The sequence below is a fragment of the Thunnus albacares genome, chromosome 9 (genome assembly GCF_914725855.1).
Source record: "Thunnus albacares chromosome 9, fThuAlb1.1, whole genome shotgun sequence".
NCBI classification, from domain to species: Eukaryota; Metazoa; Chordata; class Actinopteri; order Scombriformes; family Scombridae; genus Thunnus; species Thunnus albacares.
The window spans coordinates 2,413,102-2,430,908 of record NC_058114.1 but is presented as its reverse complement, the minus strand read 5'-3'; the positions used below and the strand labels follow the sequence as shown (position 1 = coordinate 2,430,908).

At 39.5% G+C, this 17,807-nt stretch overlaps 1 long non-coding RNA gene across 7 annotated transcripts; it reads left to right on the top strand.

Moving 5' to 3' along the window:
* The first annotated feature begins 1,610 nt into the window (after positions 1-1,610).
* Positions 1,611-8,808, top strand: LOC122989331. 7 transcript variants are annotated; one of them, XR_006405016.1, is made up of 7 exons: positions 1,627-2,127; positions 2,624-2,777; positions 2,960-3,028; positions 5,514-5,578; positions 5,729-5,795; positions 7,222-7,633; positions 8,552-8,808. It is a non-coding gene; the product is annotated as an uncharacterized LOC122989331 (long non-coding RNA). The 7 variants fall into 7 exon arrangements; XR_006405015.1 differs by having other exon boundaries at positions 1,611-2,127; positions 5,729-7,633; XR_006405014.1 differs by having other exon boundaries at positions 1,626-2,127; positions 5,514-5,795.
* The last annotated feature ends 8,999 nt before the right edge of the window (positions 8,809-17,807 follow it).

Genomic DNA, 17,807 nt, shown 5'->3' with positions numbered 1-17,807 from the left:
TGATATTCTGCATGTGTTGTATGAGAGTGATTAATTTCCTACAGTGAACAAAGCACACATTTAACTCTCTCTGTGTGTGTGTAATTAACTCTTTACTGTTGCATTAATGTGAAAGCATTCTGACCCACTATTATTACCATTGTGACTCTTAATTGTAAGTGACTCCAATGTTTCTTATCAGTATAAAACAGTTAAAATAAGCTCCATCTCAAATTACATGTAAATACATGGATAAAAATAATAATATATTATAGATATATCATAGTTTTAGACAATGTCATTCGTATTTATGTTCCACCACTTTGATCCGCAGTGAAATATTTCTATGTATTTACAGTATATAAAGTATTATGTGATGTTCTTGATGTATTAATGACTTATGTATCATTATTTTAAAGCTTTTGTCTAAAGTGAAGCCTGTTTTACATTCGTGGGTGTCAATATTAGAGAGATATTGATCCATAATCATGTAGTGGTTCATTCATCTTGCAGTTACCACCACCTCCACGATGCCAGCTGTGTTTGGCAGGAATTAGTCATTTGAAGAAACAAATGATCACAAATGTTTCCTCTTGACACCTGCAGGGTTCTGTCGTCTCTGAGAAATCTTTCCGAGCAGAATCGGTGCAGTTTTACAGCAGGCTGGGAAAGCTTTTAGCTATTTCCATCCATTAAAGCTGAATCTAAACAGTTCTGTTTGTCATGGTTGGGGGGGGGGGGTAAATCTGGAAATGCCACTTATACGGAAGAAGGGAGATGACATGAGGGTCCTATCCCGTCATAATTTGCTTTCAGCTCTCTTTAGTGATGCTTCACTGGTTGAGTATTAAAATACAATTAAATATAACTCAAATAAGGATGAGTTTGACTGATAAATTGGCCGTCTCTCTTGCTGCACTTCACCTTTTGTTTCTTTTAAGCCTCTCTGACAGTCCTTCCATATGTCAGTTACGATATATATTCCTCCCCTCTTCTTCTTTCTTTCCATTTTCAAGTTTTGCATGAATAGGTAAAAGCTGGAAACCTGGGGGCTTCCCTCCCTCTGCTCTCTCTCGCTCTCTCTCTAATAAGGACTTGTTCTGCATGTGGATATCTGGTGAGAATGTGTGATGATAAAAACCTCGTACCATGCATTATATTTTCCATGAGTCTTATACGGAGCTTGGGACTCACGGTTAACCAGCTCATCAGGAAACTGCAGCGTCCTGTAAGAGAATCCGACCGGACAGATGGGACTCAGGCAGCAGCTGAAGGATGTTTGTTAAATTGATCTGATTGGTGCTCTTGTCACTGGAAATGAACGTTGTTTTGGGTCCATAAAAACGCAGAACGCAGCCTGAAGAGCTTGAAATGTGCTGCGAATCGACGTGTTCGGCGATGGCCATTTTATCCCTCAGTGCCCTGCTTTATTAGTGATTCTGTTTATTCATAAACATCTAGAACATCAATTAAAACATTTTCAATAAGTTCTCTTACCGAAGCAACAAAGTGGGTCGTATGTTTGAGACTTCTAAAGCAAGCGATACGGTAACGACTGTTCTACAAATGACTAATGAGCGTTTTCTGATCTGCCATCTGATCTGGTTTGGAAACTAAATGATTAGACTCCAAAATGGACACAGATGCACACAACATTATGTTTATATAGTGGATAATGGTTATTAATTTTGTCCCCCGTAATTAAGTCCCCCCTCAGCTATATCAATGTATATTTTGTGCTTTAATCTACTTGTGTGAAACGTGCTTATTTGCTTTCTTTTCTAAGAGTGAGATGACAAGATTCATATCAATCTCTGTGTGTTAAATACAGAGCTGAGCTGTGTCTCAAATCACATACTTCTGTTAGTACACTGTCATGTAGTACACTGTGTACACTATATATTATTGGCGTAGTGCGCAAATTTTGACAGAGTAGTGTCGTCTCAAATCAAACACAGCCGTTGTGCACTTACCGGAAATGACGATCGCGAATTAGCATTAGCTAGCGTTAGCATTCGCGTTATCGTTTGTGCTACCAAATCATTATAGACGGCTAAATTAACCCAAAAAAGATACTGATGGCTTATATCAACACAACAGTTTAGTGGTGCTTAGTGCTAAAAAACTTATGCACTCAAAATGTTAAGTGTAAGTACAGAAGTATGCGATTTGAGACACAGCACTGGAGTCAGGATGTTGTTAGCCTAGCTTAGCATTAAAAACGGACAAAGTTCAAAATAAGCATGTCATAAACTCTTTTTCCTTAAAATGTTAAGCAGCATTGACTGTTAGTTGGTAGGAGCATGATCCCCACAGTCAAAACCACACACACTTTCAGTATCTATGCTATTCATGTAAAAAAAGGTAATTAGCCTAGCTTAGCAGAGGATTAGCAGTGACTGTCATCTCAGCTCCTGACTAAGGTGGAATTCATACTTTAATGTATTAAAGAGTAGATTAATTTCATTATAAATATGACATGGACGGACATAGAGACTCAAGACAAAACAGATATATGAACTGTGACCTTCAAATAATCAAGTAATGTTCATTAAAATAATGTTTAAAAAGACAAGAGAGCTGAAGGAGTGTTTGGAAGGTAAAGTTAACAATATATCTGACACTCGGTGTGTTTTTATTCCAGAGGAGAATACTGGAGGTTCACTTTCTATGTGTTCCAGCTCTGTGGGGTCTGTAGCAGCAGAGAGGATGTAGATAAGTAAGAGGTCGTCTGGGAGAGATGCAGCAGATTTATCACAGGAAACCCAGGGGAGGAGAAAGAGGCTAATATAGCACAGGTGTGATGTGGAGGTTTGTCCTCATATTTCTCTGACTGTTGTGTCTCTCTTTGTCCTCTGCTGCTCGCTGGCTCGGAGTCTGACGCCGCGGCAGCACAGCGCTCTGCTGCTGCAATCTTTATCTCCAACTCATTTCTCATTCAACCGCTCTCTTTAATCTCTCTCTCTCTCTCTTTGTGCAGTAGGTGCTGAACAAAGAAAGCATCCCTTCTCATCGTTACATACCTGAAGAGATCACAACAAATCTGCAGGTATCTGCACATAAAGGAAGTCAGACAAAGTGTTGAATAACATCCTGGTCTGTAAATAGCATTGTTGTGATGGCAGATTAACAATCTCGGTTGAATGCAATCAGAATGACAAACCACTCGACTGCACACACAAACAGTCAGATGCATTTTCACACAGATTGACAGTGTGTGTGTCTCATATACAAACATCTCAGTGCTGCACAAACAATAAAACAACAATGAAATCTGCAGACAGAGAGAGAAAGAGAGAGAGTGTGAGGAGAGACGTTGGGATAAAAATGATTGAGTGGAAAGAAGCTGAAAACACAAATTTCCCTCATGAAGACGTCACCGTCGTAAACTTATAAACGACCGCGCCGTGTATTTCTGACACTGCTGTAACCGTCATCGGGGAACATTATTGCAATAAAAGACTTGTTATATTTTCCCCAATCTCTTGCACGCTGCGTTTTTTATTGTTCCATTTGCATTGACTACGGCACCTCGGGAAGCACTCAAATTGTATTAGCGCACACGGAAATGAAATCAAAGGCCACATATTGATGTTTCCACCCGAAGCAATTAATTCTGATTTATGGTATTATTGGGTGAGAAAGCTGAGCGACAAACTCAGCACACTCAGTCATAAATAACGTCGCTCCTCTGAAATTGAAGCAGCTCTCCTTCAACGTTAATGCGGTCTTACGTCATTAAATGACGTTTCGCTGCAAATTGAGATGATTTGAAAAATTAAAATGACACTAAAATTGTTTTTCAGCTTCTACAAATGATATTATAAAGCTGAAATACATTAGGGTCATTTATAAAGCGTGCCTAACAACTTTCATCCTTTTTATCTGTCAGAATGCTAATGTGTGTTTTTTTTTTAGACTTGATGCATTTTCATCAAGATAAAAAAGTTATTTGTCCCTCAGGGGATGTTCACATGTCACAGCAGCACAGAGACAAGAAAACTCAAAGTAAATAGAGAAAAGACGATTCAAAAGCTTTATACAGATGAGAAAACCTAGAAAACCTTACATCAAATACTAGAATTATGAAAATATTTGTGCAAATAATAGTCCAATAGTGAAACTCTAAAAGCCTCATTGATGTGATAAAGTGACTGATGTTAATATTAAAGTAAATCAGGCTGAAGTGTTGGTGTATTTACTATATCTACCATTGACACAGTATTGGATTAACTTGGTATCCACATATAAAAATTATTGGACAGTGTTAGTGTTTATACACTCATTCTAAAATATGGTTATTGTGACCAGGAACAATATAATCTTTATATTTCTGTTGGGTCATAAATTTACCTGAAAAGGGTTTTTATTATTTTTCATCTTTATATCGGGTCATCAATTAAACCATAAATGATCATTGTTTGACATTCTTTTGTGTTGTGTTTGGACAAAACAAGCTCTATATATAGAGAGATATAAGATATACAATGTAAAATGCAAAGTAATAAATATTAAATTATTATAATATAATATAACTGCCAATCTATAATAACAAACTTGTGTATAAGCTGCTGCTTTTCTTTTTCTACTGATTTTTTCTTTACTCTTCCTGTTTTTTGTTAATTACTCCGATCTTGGTCTTTATGGTTCTGATCTGAATCAGATCTGTGAAAAACCAACTGACACAGTCAATAACCCGACCTGGCGGCACTGACACCAGCAGAATCATGATGGTTAAAAAGAGCAAAAGTACATTTATGTATATATTTTTTAGTTTTTGTGTGTCTCAGCTCTCCGTCCGCCCTTCTGTGATGATTATGATGCACCGAACGATCAGGTGTAAATCCTGCAGTCGCTGTAAAAAAAAAAAACAACTACTCTTGTCTGTTTGTTGAGAGTAAAAGATGAAATAATTCGATGTTGTTATTGAGTCCACAGAGGGAGGAGGACGAGATGCTTTGAAGGGTAAAAAAAAAAAAAAAAAGAACAATAACGTCAGACTTTGACACGAGACACCACCGTTCATTTCCTGTTTCTTTCCAACAGACCACGATCCTTCCACAACCCTGCCCATGTTTATTATTTTATTATAACTAAAACCTGCCAAAGTGTAACTGTAGCAGTGTCAGATTAAGTAACAGCTGTGTTTCTGCAGCAGTTATGTAACTGACACACCGACACAATAGATCAGGACCATCAAATCTGTTAAATATGAATATAATTTGGTTTTCTAGTAATCGAATGAGCCTGTTAAAACCTCCGCTCCTATTCTAGCAAAACAGACATTGCGCTGTCACATGACTTTAAAATCACAGTCAAAAACATCTTCAAGCACGCCTGCGCTGAAAGAACACGAACAGCTTGACGTACAAACATAAAAAAAGACATTTTTCAAAGTTTGTGTGATTGAAGCTGATCGATTTGTTTCCTGATTGAGAGAGAAAAACATTCCCGTTTCCTCGTTCACCGGTGGTTTATTTCCAGCTGAGATCTGGGAGCAGAATATCACATTCTCTTTCTTCTTCCCCCCTCAGATACCTCAATAATACCACAAGACACAATGGAGGAACTGGGTTAGATGGAAAGCAGTGAGGCAGAGGTGTGTTTTTTTTTGTTATTTTACTTTTAACTCTTGTAGGAAAGCAGCAGGGAAATGATGGGAATGATTGTACATCCCAGAGAGACTTTTCTTTTTCCCTACACTTGTGCTTTGTTGTCTTAACATTCCCACTGATTCCTTGGACTCCAGAAGCTTTAATATGTGTTGGCTGCAGTTTGTCTGGACTTCAAACAACTCGGCAAAGTCTGCAAATAAAGTAAGAAAAAGTAGTTTTTTTACTCTTCTGGGGTATGAATCTTTATTCAATACTTACTGAGCTCAAATCAGAGAATGAAGTGGATTTATTGTTGGTTCTATATACTGAAGGCAACTACGCAGCATGGCCAAAAGTATGTGGACATGCAAACATTACACCCCCATATGTTATAATTGAACATGTGATTATAAAACCACGGGCGATGAAACAGCTCTCAGCTCTTCCCGGAAGTTTGTCCTTCAGATTTTTGGAACCTGGCTGCTCTTATTCAGGCAGAGAGGGCTTTTACTTTTTTAACTGAATTACATATTCAATCTGTAATGAACTTTAACCACATCTCACAGACAAGAATGAACTTCTATACTTGAGTTTATGAGTTTATTTATTTGCACAAATTGAACAAAAACACACAAACAACAGGAAAAAAAATGTGCAGGGAAAGGAGGAAAAAACCTACCTGAGTAATATGCATACAGAAGTATACAAGAAAAACCAAGTCACATTGTTAAAAAATAAAATTAGAAAACCAAAATGAAAGCCTTTTTAAATATTCTCTAAAGGACTTTTAAGGAAGAAGAAATTTGAACCCAACGACAATAGTAGTAATAAATTTGGACGACGGAGGCAGAGATGCTGAAAGTTCCCAGTGTCTGAAGTAATATATTACAAATGGGTGAGTTCATAGATGTGCATGTTGCATTCCCTGTTTCCCTCAGTAACCTTGGTAACTGTCGTCTTTTCATGAAGTCCTGTTAGCTTGTCACTCTGCGAATGAACTGAACAACGTCAATTCTACAGTGTATTTTAGAGTTTGGATACATGGGTTGCTTTTTAATTAATCTGAATCATTTAAAGTTGTTTTTGATTTTTCCCCCAAACTGGGAAAACCATTTCTTTATGGAGCTGGGGCATGAAGAAGACCTTCACCAAACTGTTGGAAGCACACTTTTGACTACAATAGTGTTTGCCAACACTTTAAAGCAGAGTAATGTTTCAATCATTAGCTCCTTGTTACAGGTTGCGTATAAGAGTGATGTTTTCCTCGGAGATGTTTTCATGTGAGGAGTGTTTTTGAGGCCTGGAGAGATAAAATCATCCAGTATTTCACAATAAAAATGGAAAAACAAAGAGAAAAGTCACACAAGTAATACAATTTGTGACCAAAACATGTTTGTTTTTTTATATCATCTTGTAAGATTGGTCTTATCTCTTGGGGATCTAGAATATCATCACGATGTCCCTTCACAAAGACTAAGAAGCCAACACCATAACAAACTGTCCCAGAATAAAAAGTACATAAAATGATGTGGTGTCCATATACTTTTGGCCATGTAGAGTACGCTTTCCTCATACAAATATACAAAGCAAATTCAGAAAGATAAACTACATGCAGCAAATTTGTTCAAAACATATTTTTCTCTGCCAGGAATCAGAACTCCACATTAACAAACAGGTGCATCTCTCCGCCACCTGCGGCCGCAGCGACCCGCCGCCCGCAGGCCGAAAAAACACTGATTCAGCTGCGTCTGAACTCCCAAATCACCTTGGGGAGAAACTGTGAGAAATCCCACTGCAATAACAGCACATCAGGTGCCTCAGCAGAGAGCGATCAATTAACAGCGGGCAGTCTATGGCTGCTAATGCGTCTCTTTCATACCCCGCTGTATGTACGCCTCTCTCTCTCTCTCTCTCTGCTGCTGATGCTGATGCTGCTCTCTCCGTGTTGAGGACAAGAGAGACGACTTCAAAGGCCGGTTGTCATTAAAGCAGCCATCTCCTCTATCGGGCATAAATATTCCATCAACAGCGCAAAGAGAACAGCATCCCGTCTGAATACAGTAAGCTGCTACGACACTTTCATTAAATATTTAGTCATATAGGCGGCTGTGGGAGCACTGCATGTGTGTGTGCGTGTGTGTGTGTGTGTGTCCGTGAGTGGGTGGAAAAAGAAAGAAAAAGTGAATGATGTGTGACAGTGTTGGATTTAAGGAGTGTGATATGATTAAATGAAGACAGCGGGGGGAGTTCAGATACAACAGGAAATGAGAAAAAACTTGAATGTCTGTATCTCTGTATGAGTGGTTGTTAGTGTTTGACAGATTATTGGCCGGTATGATCTCCGGCAAGATCTTAGCCAATAAAACAAATTCCTAATACATCATTAGTAACATCCTAGTTTAGGCTCTGGCTACATAAAGGGGTAATGCAGCAATTTAGCACTTCTATAAAACTGCAAGAAACAAGTAAACAAGACATCAAGTCTACGTCCACACGAGCGAGCAGTGATCAGACAACTCAAGTTGGTTTTATGTTTACATTTGATTGATGGTTAAAAATACTGTGCACTGGCATTCATTAAATTTGGGTTTAATCACCATGAATGACAGCCTTCGACTGACATGAGGAGTTGCTACATTTTCAAGTACTCCCCAATTATGAAGCACCAAGTTGGATCAACGGAGAGAGTTTCCCAATTTTTATAATTACTTTCATGTCCAAAAAGCTAAGCTACTAGCAAGAAAGCAGCAAGAAAGCTACAGACGGATATTCAAAGCACTCGTGGACGGAATCAAGACGAGAACAAATGTCAGATTCTTACCGCGCTTCACAGATAGCTAGATAGCAGATATCATCTTTTTGTCTTTTGCTTTTTTGGACCTGTGCAAACGAGAGGAGGATGTGACTGTTACGACTCTCTCTCTGCCCAGTCTGCCTGTGGCTTCAATTTGTGTGGCTGCTCTCTGTTGTTTCTGCAGGTACTGGAGGTGGCAGCATCATCAGGAACACTGGCAACACCTGGGGCTCTGGGTGCCAGTGCCTCTTCAAAAACCCCGTTGGAGTCCAGTTGCTGGGGTGTTCTCCTCCCTGAGACACCTTTTGACTTTTGGGTTGACAGTTGACTTGTTTTTTTGCACCATACAACACTACATCCATACACTGTTCCACTCATGCACTCACCTACACTACTGATCTCACTGACTATACATGCCATGGTTAGGTTGGGTTTTTCTCTCTTAGGTTACTTCCTTTTTTAAAATAAATTGGTTATTAATTGGCTTTATTGTGTGCGTCTCCCTTCTTTGTCATGACCGGGGGCTCGTCCAGGATACAATATGATACAATCTGGATACGAGAAGCATTTTAATGCAAGATGTAAAGGGACTAACAACGTGCTTCACAGTGTGTCACAGAGACATTTCACTCTGAAGCCGAAATATCAGCCCTAATGGGATTCACCAAAAACAGCAGGATTCTTCCTCTGGGAACCATGAAAGTCTGTAGAAAAAAGTTGTGTTAATCCATCAAGTAAATGTCAAGATATTTAATTAGATAAATGAAAACTTTAATCAGCTGGTGGCAGCAGAGGAAGCGTCAGGGGATCACCGGAGTCAGTAGGATTTATTCTGTTGGAAACATGAACATCTGTACAACGTTTTCATGGCAACTCATCCAACAGTCGCCGAGATATTTCACTCCGGATAAAACAACCGTCTATGTGAGTGAAGAAAAAAGGAATCCTGATCCTGTAAACAGCCGTCCAGTTGTGGTGTGTTTGAGGGCCGACGCACTGAAAGCTATAATTGATGCGCCTCATTTGACGCGCTTCATTTGACGCTCCCATGGTGCACTGCAGGCATCAGATTTGAAATGCCATCACTGCAGAACCAACACAGATCTGTCCTGTTGTTCTTTGTATTTACTGCTGCATTAGTATGAAGGAATTAATCTGAAAATTGGTTTTAATTCTCAAATTCACTGCTGCTCCCTCTCCTCGCTCGACCACCTCCCTCGCTCTCTCGCTCACTCTTGCTCGCCGTATCTCTAACGGCTTTGGTTGCTCGGTTCTCATTTGATCCTCCAAAATCGAAACAAGGTCGGAGAAGGTGCGTCGAGGCAGTTTGACACGTCTCGTAATGCTTTTGGTGTGCGTTCGGCCATTTAAAACAATCGGAGTACCTCAAAACACGTGTGTCAGACGCTTTCAGTGCGTTCGGGCCTTAAATCTGTCGTGTGCCAGCGTGTGTGTGTGTGTGTGTGTGTGTCAGCTGTGATGAATGGCTGTGTGTGCTACAGGACGTCTCAGGGCCGGCGGCTTTGATGATGGCCGAGCAGACGGTTCTAATGAAAACTGACTGTGAGGCTCAAGTTCAGCAGCAGCAGAGACTTCAGCTCATATTTCACTTCAGTAACACACTGTCACATTTATAAAAAAAACACTCTGCTGGCTCTGGATGAATCCATCAACAGTCAAGCTTGCACACTTTTTCCTCTAGTGTTTTGTTTGTTTGTTTGTTTGTTTGTTACAGTCTCTGGATGCCAAAGTCTTTTTTGGCGCCGCATGAAACAAAGATGTGATGTATATAAGATATAAGGCAGATATTTCAGGTGTACTTGGTTTGGAAAGTAAAAATCACATTTATTTTTCTCATAGACAATGTTTGTGACTCACAGTTGGAGCTCGTCTACAGCAGGAAACTCTCCTCAGTACAAAAGATGAAAAACTGTTAGAAAATATGTGGTTCTTTTATAAAAAAGTTGACTGTGTACATAAAGATTTTGACAACTACATTCCCCAGGGTGCATTTCATCCAAACTGAAAACACCATCTGCAGCTTTTATCAGTTCACTTTTAAATTTGGGTTCAGTTGTGGATTCATTTAGTATCTCTGGCGTTGTGCCGCCGCTCTGCATACGCAGAGTATGAAGGGGCCTCAAGTACCAGACGGGGGCTCCTAAAATTAAGGTTGATAAAAATGTCATGATAATTATCATATTATTACATTTTAACACAAATTGAAAAAAATGTATAGTTATGGACAGGCCCATCGTTGTTCTTTTCATTGTATGTACCCTCTCACTCACATACCTAATATATAAAAAGAGGCCACGCCCCCCGCGCCGCTTCCTCGAAATGGTACAACCTTCAAAGCCCTCGTCGGTTCGCTTGTAGCCGACTACCTGCCTCTCGCTTGAAGTTTGCCGTATTAACCTGCTTTATCAAGCTGTTTTTGAATGAGGCCCCCATGACTGATGATGCTTAGGGGCCTCCGAATGGTTAGCAGTGGCCCCGGCGATGACAAAGTGTTCTGGCTTCGCTTCTGCTCGTTTCCCAAAAGCATCTTAAGGTTAAGATGATTGTAAAATCCTTCTTAAACTCAACAGGTGTTTCCCAAAAATATCATAACTGAAGATGTTCTTTGAATTGATTGTAGATCAACATGATGAAAATGACGGAAAAAACACGATTTCTCAGAAACGAAATTGAAGTAATTACAACTGTAATTACAGTTGTAACAATTACAACTGTAATTACAGTTGTAATTACAGTTGTAATTGTTACAACTGTAATTACAACAGATGGCCATAACTATAAGATCTTTACATTGAGGACATTGTTTAAAGAAAAATGTGAGATTCTAATCCAGTGCAAACAGGAACAACAAGGATGTGGGTTGAGGAAGAATTTGGGGTCTAAAGCGGTTTTACACGTCAGAAAAGACATGATTCATACGAGTCATATTTCCAACTTGGCTGATTGGTGTATAAAATGTGAGTTTGGCATTTAGATTATGAGTCCAGTTTAAATGAAATCTCAGTCTAAACCCCTTGGGAATCCACTGACCTGCATGGTAATGACTGTAAATCTGAATTGTTTGACCTTTCATGCTGCCATTTACCTCATCATTAGTTAACAAAACCCACATGTCTACATTTCCCTCCCGTAATTGCTCACTTAAATTATATTCCACGTGCTGAATTAGTTTCATAAAGATGATGTATTCAATAATCCAGCGGAGTGATCGAACAGAATGCATCATTGTCAAAATAAAATCAGTTTTTCTGACAGCTTGACTTCCTGCGGGTTTCTGATGGACACTTGATCTTAAAGTTACACTCACATGTAAGAGCTGACAGGCTCCGTCCACTCACGCAGATACGAATCAAACCTTTAGGGACCGAGTGAAAAGGTCTCACATTTTCAGTCTCAGCAGTCGCCTTTCAAAATCAGCAATTATTCCTCGTGTCCTTTTCCCATCGCCGCGCCACGTTTCCTTCCACAGCACCCAGGAGGACGGAGGAAGAGAGAGAAAATGGTTTATATAAATGATACACAGCCATGTACAGTAGGTGCTGAAAGACACTGAGGCAGATGTGTGTTATTGAGGAAGTGGAAGTATTTTATTGATTTCTAACAGACACCTTATGGTTTTGACAGAATGTCCTTGGCTCAGTGTGAGACTTGTGTGCAGTTTATTAGCGGTTTTCAATGTGTATCTTTGAATTCTTGAAGTGCTTTTGTGGATTTTTACCTTCGTTTTTTAGTCTGAGTGTAACTTTGTTTCTTATTTCAGAAGAGGAAAATGAAGACATTTAGCTGATACCAGTTCTGATCAACACACAATCACAAAATATAGGATGAGAAACACATTTATTCTTTGGTTTTCATTTTCTTCTTTCTCCCTCTAATGTCTGTAAAACTACATGTGAACCCAAAAAAAGCAAAGATGAAAAGTTCAAAGAAATTCAAGCTCTTCTTCACGCAGGAAAACATGCAGGGAAAAATCTGTAGCTTGCATTGTGTACCATGGATGCTTATATGTTAGACGACAGGGTCTCGCGGGAGACAAAGTCATATGGATATCATGTGGAAGGGAGAGTTCTGTAAAGCTTTGTCTGGGTCTGGTGGGACTCTGTAAACAACTAAAGGTGACTCCCGAGGCCGTCGATGTATACCAGTGAATATCTTTCCTTCTTCAGAATTCTCCACAGAGACTCTGCGCATGTGATCTGTGTGAATGTCAACCAACCTCAATCTATTGATAATTTATCTATCAAAAGCAAAAGCATTCCAGGGACAAACAGACTGGAAAGGATGAAAATTTGGCAGATTTGTGAGCTGAGAACTGTCGACTATGTAAACTTAGGAGAACGATGGCTGATAACATTCAGCTGGACAAACGTCAACAAAATCAGCTGATCAGCCAGAGCAGAAGAGACAGGAAGGACTTAACCGATGTCCACCCTGAGATATGAATTAACGTGACTTCACCACTTAATGGAGACCGCTAAAATAACATTCAGTAGATTTATTATCTCTTTCCGTATACTAACAAATACTCTGAAATGGCTCAGCTTACTCTTTCAGCTTGCAGAGATTCTCGTTGGCCAGTAAAGTTAAAATGTAACAATCATGAAAGGCTTCAGGTTAACAAACACATTTTCAAGTTTGTAGTAGGGATGTGCAGAGAGTCCAGTATTTGTATTTGTATCTGTATTTGTATTCGAATAAAAGTGGAAAAATCCTGTTTTTGTTTTTATTACACTTTTAATTTTAGAAAATTATTATGATTACTGAGCTAAAACTTTACTCATCGCTTCATTACAACCAGACCTATCTATTTATACACCCATAACACAGAGACAGCACACTGTGTAATGTGTAGGGAGGAACTTCGGAGGATAACTCTGGTGTTACTCTACATTTCTCTTCTGGCTGGAATGACGCTTCTCCGGGCTGCTCGTAGGTGAACGTGCACGAGGGTTGATCAGAGATGATCATGGCAGTTTCTTTTATAACTTGTATGTAATACTACGTTTGTTTTTGTCTTCCCCTCCTAACAGGAAATAAATCAATCAACTTGCTCAGACAGATGTGTGCGTCGGCTTCTCTGTAACCCACGGTTACCCATAACCCCCTTCTCTACATGGGTTCACAGATACATGTAATTTCACATCGAATCCCATGAAAACCAACGTTTGTCTCTCAGTACTTTCTGATTTTCCTACCTTGTCTGTTGCTCTCAGCCTCAAGCCCACTGGTTCCTACTGAAGACATAAATCTTAAAAAAACACGTCATAAATAAATAGATTCAGCAGTTTCCTAAAACAGCTGTCCGCTATGGTTCTTAGCAAATATTACTCAAACAGGAGGAAATAGTCATTTGTTGGGGACTATTTTCAGTGGCGGATAAATCTGCTTTTGGTCTCTAGTGAGTGTTTTGGGTAGGAGGACGATTCACTGATGTGTTTTTAATAGTTTAAAGATATATCAGGCTTGTTACTAGTAGTAGTAACAGCTATTAGTAGATCAATTCATTGTTGATTTGGGTCTGCACATGGGATTTGTTGATGATGAAAATATCCAAGATTACTTTATTTGTCCCGAGGGAAATTTGTCTTGGACATAAAGGCTGCAAATACATACAATTATAGTGCAGCAACAGAAATAAAAATGCATTTCATAGACAAGCGCAGACATAAAGTGCATTCAAATACGTGCAACACAGCCTCTCATTTCACACCCTCCTCAGGTCCTGAGTTTAGGAGATTCACTGATTGAAGGATGAAAGAGTTGATACTTATTCCTGTGTTTAACCCTGTAGTAATCTACCTGATGGGAGCAGTTCCTATTCTGAATACAGGACATTGGAGGGGTCAGTAATGGTTTTCCTAGCCTGTTTGGAGGGAGAGATGCTCCCTCACCCCCACCACTATACTAAATACTGTCTATCAGCAGCCTTATGCTGTAAATGACAGCAGGATATTGCAGGCTTCAGCGTGAACAGGATGATTGCTGAGCGTCCGTATGCGTGCATGAGTTCATCCTCGTATCCAGCTATGAATCAGTGTGTACAAGATCATTTACACAGACGTACGCATGCTTATGCTCTCCTGTGTGAGTGTGCTTATGTGTGTGTGTGTGTGTGTGTGTGTGTGTGTCTACGAGGTTGCCACTCATCTCAGCCAAGGGCACTGCAGTCGTTCCTCTTGACAGACGAGTCACTCAGAGCTGAGAAACACCTTCCGCCCCGGAGCTCCACATCTCTCTCCTCCTGACAACATCTCCATCACTCCTCCTCATCCTCCCTCCGCTCTCTCTCCATCTCTGTCTTCCCTCCCAAGCATCTCTTTGTTTGTTTGTGCCTTCTCCTCCACTTCAAGTCCATTTTCTCTCCTAGAGCATGAAGAAGAAGAAGAAGAAGAAGACGGACGAGTATACGAGGCTCAGCGTGGAGCTGTGGTAATGACGCTTGTGATGGAGATGATGTGCAGGAGGAATGGATGGGGGGGAGGAGGTGAGCTGAGGGCACAGCAGGAGGTCGAGGAAAAAAAGATGAAAGTCGAGCTCGGTGTGGAGGGATTGATCGAAGAAGAGCAGGGTCACACTTCAAAAAACATTATTTAAGACTGGACTCCTTCGTCTCGGCCCTCGCCCACCTCGCTGCCTTCCAGTGCTGAATGATGCAATGTGCTATCAATAGTAAATGTATGAATTCTGCATTTTACAGGCATTGAGGTAACATACCAAGCTGCGCAGTACTTCATGCGCACCTTCTTCATATATACCCTCTATATATATATACATATATATGTATGGATCCAGTATGGGTGAGAAACATGCTCCTTCACACCCACCAGGAGGCTGCATGCCAGCGTTATCTGACTCCCACAGACAGCCTCTGCAGAAAAAAAAAACCAAAGTCTGCTTAAAAATTGATAGAAATTGGGTCATGTTCTAATTTGCCAAGAGTGTAAGTGAAGAGACGAGAGAGAGAGAGAGAGAGAGAGAGAGAGAGAGAGAGAGAGAGAGAGAGAGGCAAAGATCAAACTGGAAAAAGAGAAGAATGGAAGAATAAAGCTCCTTTCTGTCGCCCTCATCAAAAGAACCCAAAAGCTGAGAATCTTGTCTTGCTTTAAGTTATAATTTTCATGTTTTTTTTTTTTTTTTTTTTTTTGCTCTTACTGTTTGAGAGGATCTGAATTGGATTCTCTCTGCTTTGTTTTTTAATTAATGACCACAGGCTGAAACACGGAGGGAAGACTTTCTTTTTTCAAAACCATGAGAGAACATAGATTATTAAAAGCAGTGTTTGGTTGATCTGCTGCTGAAGCGGGTTTTTTCCTGCTCTTGTTCCTCTTTTTCTGAGACGTGTTTTTGATAAACGTTTTTTTAAATCACAGCTAATGATGAGTATTACTCACTGAACATGTTGTAGCTTTCACTCGTTATTTCCTGACCCACATATCAGTGTTTCTTGTGAATAACACATGATGTGTCACTGAAGCTCTGCATCAGTTTTATTAACAGACATTTGGGTGAAAAAAATAAAAAAAAAGAACTTCACACTTCACAGCAGAGACTCATCAACCATCTGTGAGCAGCGAGAAACAAAGAGTCACTTTCAGATCTGGCACCTTGAAAGGAAACAGATGACGAAAATCTGAAGAGGAAGATCTGGAGGAGCTGGAAAGTGACTGAAAAATAATGAATTTACAACAGTTTTTCTTATTTTTGATTTTCAGAAAACACTGATGTGTCAAAGTACTTCAGTGAGCATGCAGCTTCCTCTTAGGTTCAGTTTGTACATTGAACTTTCAGTGTTGGCAAGTTAAACAACAATACCAGTGTTTTTTCATGTTTAAACAGATTTGATGTCTACATGTGGCACACCTGCGTCATCGTTGGTGGTTCATTCGACCAGTAACACACAATAAAATGATGCTATTATAATTGTGTAAATTGTGAAAATCACAGAGGATCATTTGTTTTAGGGGTTCTAAAAGTGGCATTATCAGTATTCTGCCATCTGTTGGATAGATTACACTGAAATTTTGCGCCAGTATTCATGATCTTCAAGACTTTGATGATCCTCTGACTTTTCCTCTAGTGCTAACAGCAGGTCAAAGTTTGTATCTCAACGTGGTTTGGCAGAGTTTTGTTTGGACACTGATAGCATCCGAATGACTTCAGTGATCTCCTGACTTTTCATTCAGCACCACCAGAAGGTTGACGTGTGGTTTTGACTGAAATGCCTTGTAGAGACGTGCAGAGAGCCCAGTATTTATATTTGTATCTGTATTTGTTGAGGCAGCAAAAATTATTTGTATTTGTATTAAAGTGTTACAATAAGTGTTCATGAAGTGTTTCCTTGGGAGCACTTCATTTTTGTCAGTAGTTCAGCTTTATCTCTATCTATTTGTGCTTTGCTGAATAACGTATTTGTTAATAACGTATTTTGTTAATGCCTTGACAACAATAAGATGGATTACCATGAAATTTGGCGCAGACATTTTTCAGAAATACATTTGGGAAGCACTGATCTAGAGGATGTAGTTGACTTTATATGTGACCAGCAGCACAACTCCACACCTCCATATGATTCAGATGGATTGTAAACACATAGAATTCAGCCTGATGGGAGGAGAATTTAACAAGAGCTGTAAGGGAATAACAACAAGTAATGCAAAGTTTCTCACTTTACTGCAGCTTCAGTACAACGTGTCCTGTTCCTTTCTGTTGTTGGAACATTTTTGGCAGAGAAGAAACAGACTGTAAGCCAGTAAACATGGATGTAAACAGTGCAGGATTTTAAATAGTTTAAAAATCAACTTTGCAAATGTTTTATGAGGAAGGAAATGCATCCAACACATTCATCAGACCTCAAGGATACACACAATGAATTTATTAGTAACACTCAATGTAAACATAACTTTGTTTGTTTCACAGGACACTTTTAACAAGACTGAGACTCTACAGCCGAGCCAGCGGCCTGATGAAGCTGTGATGCTAATTGTTAAGAAAACCAAATTATAAGGCTGAAAGTTTGTTTTTGATCCTTAGCAGTCAAAGTGAAGTGAAAATGGCATTCATGCTAAAATGCACACAATGCCAATCTTCACTTGCTCATGATTTGCAGGCATAATGTTTACTATATTCACCAGCTTTGTTTAGCATGTTAGCATTTGATAATTATCACTAAAAACAGTGGGAAAGAAAGTATTGGACTAAAACTTTGACCTATGATGGTGCTGGAGGAAATGTCAGTGGGTCACCAAAGTTATTACAGTTCATCGTAAGGGGACAATGGATGTCTGTACACAATTTCATGGCAATCTCTTTAATAATTGATGATATATTTCAGTTTGGATGCTGCTTAGTGGTGGTTAAAAAAACAACACAGAATTCAACATGTACAGTACGAACAGACACAAACCCACATTAACTACATG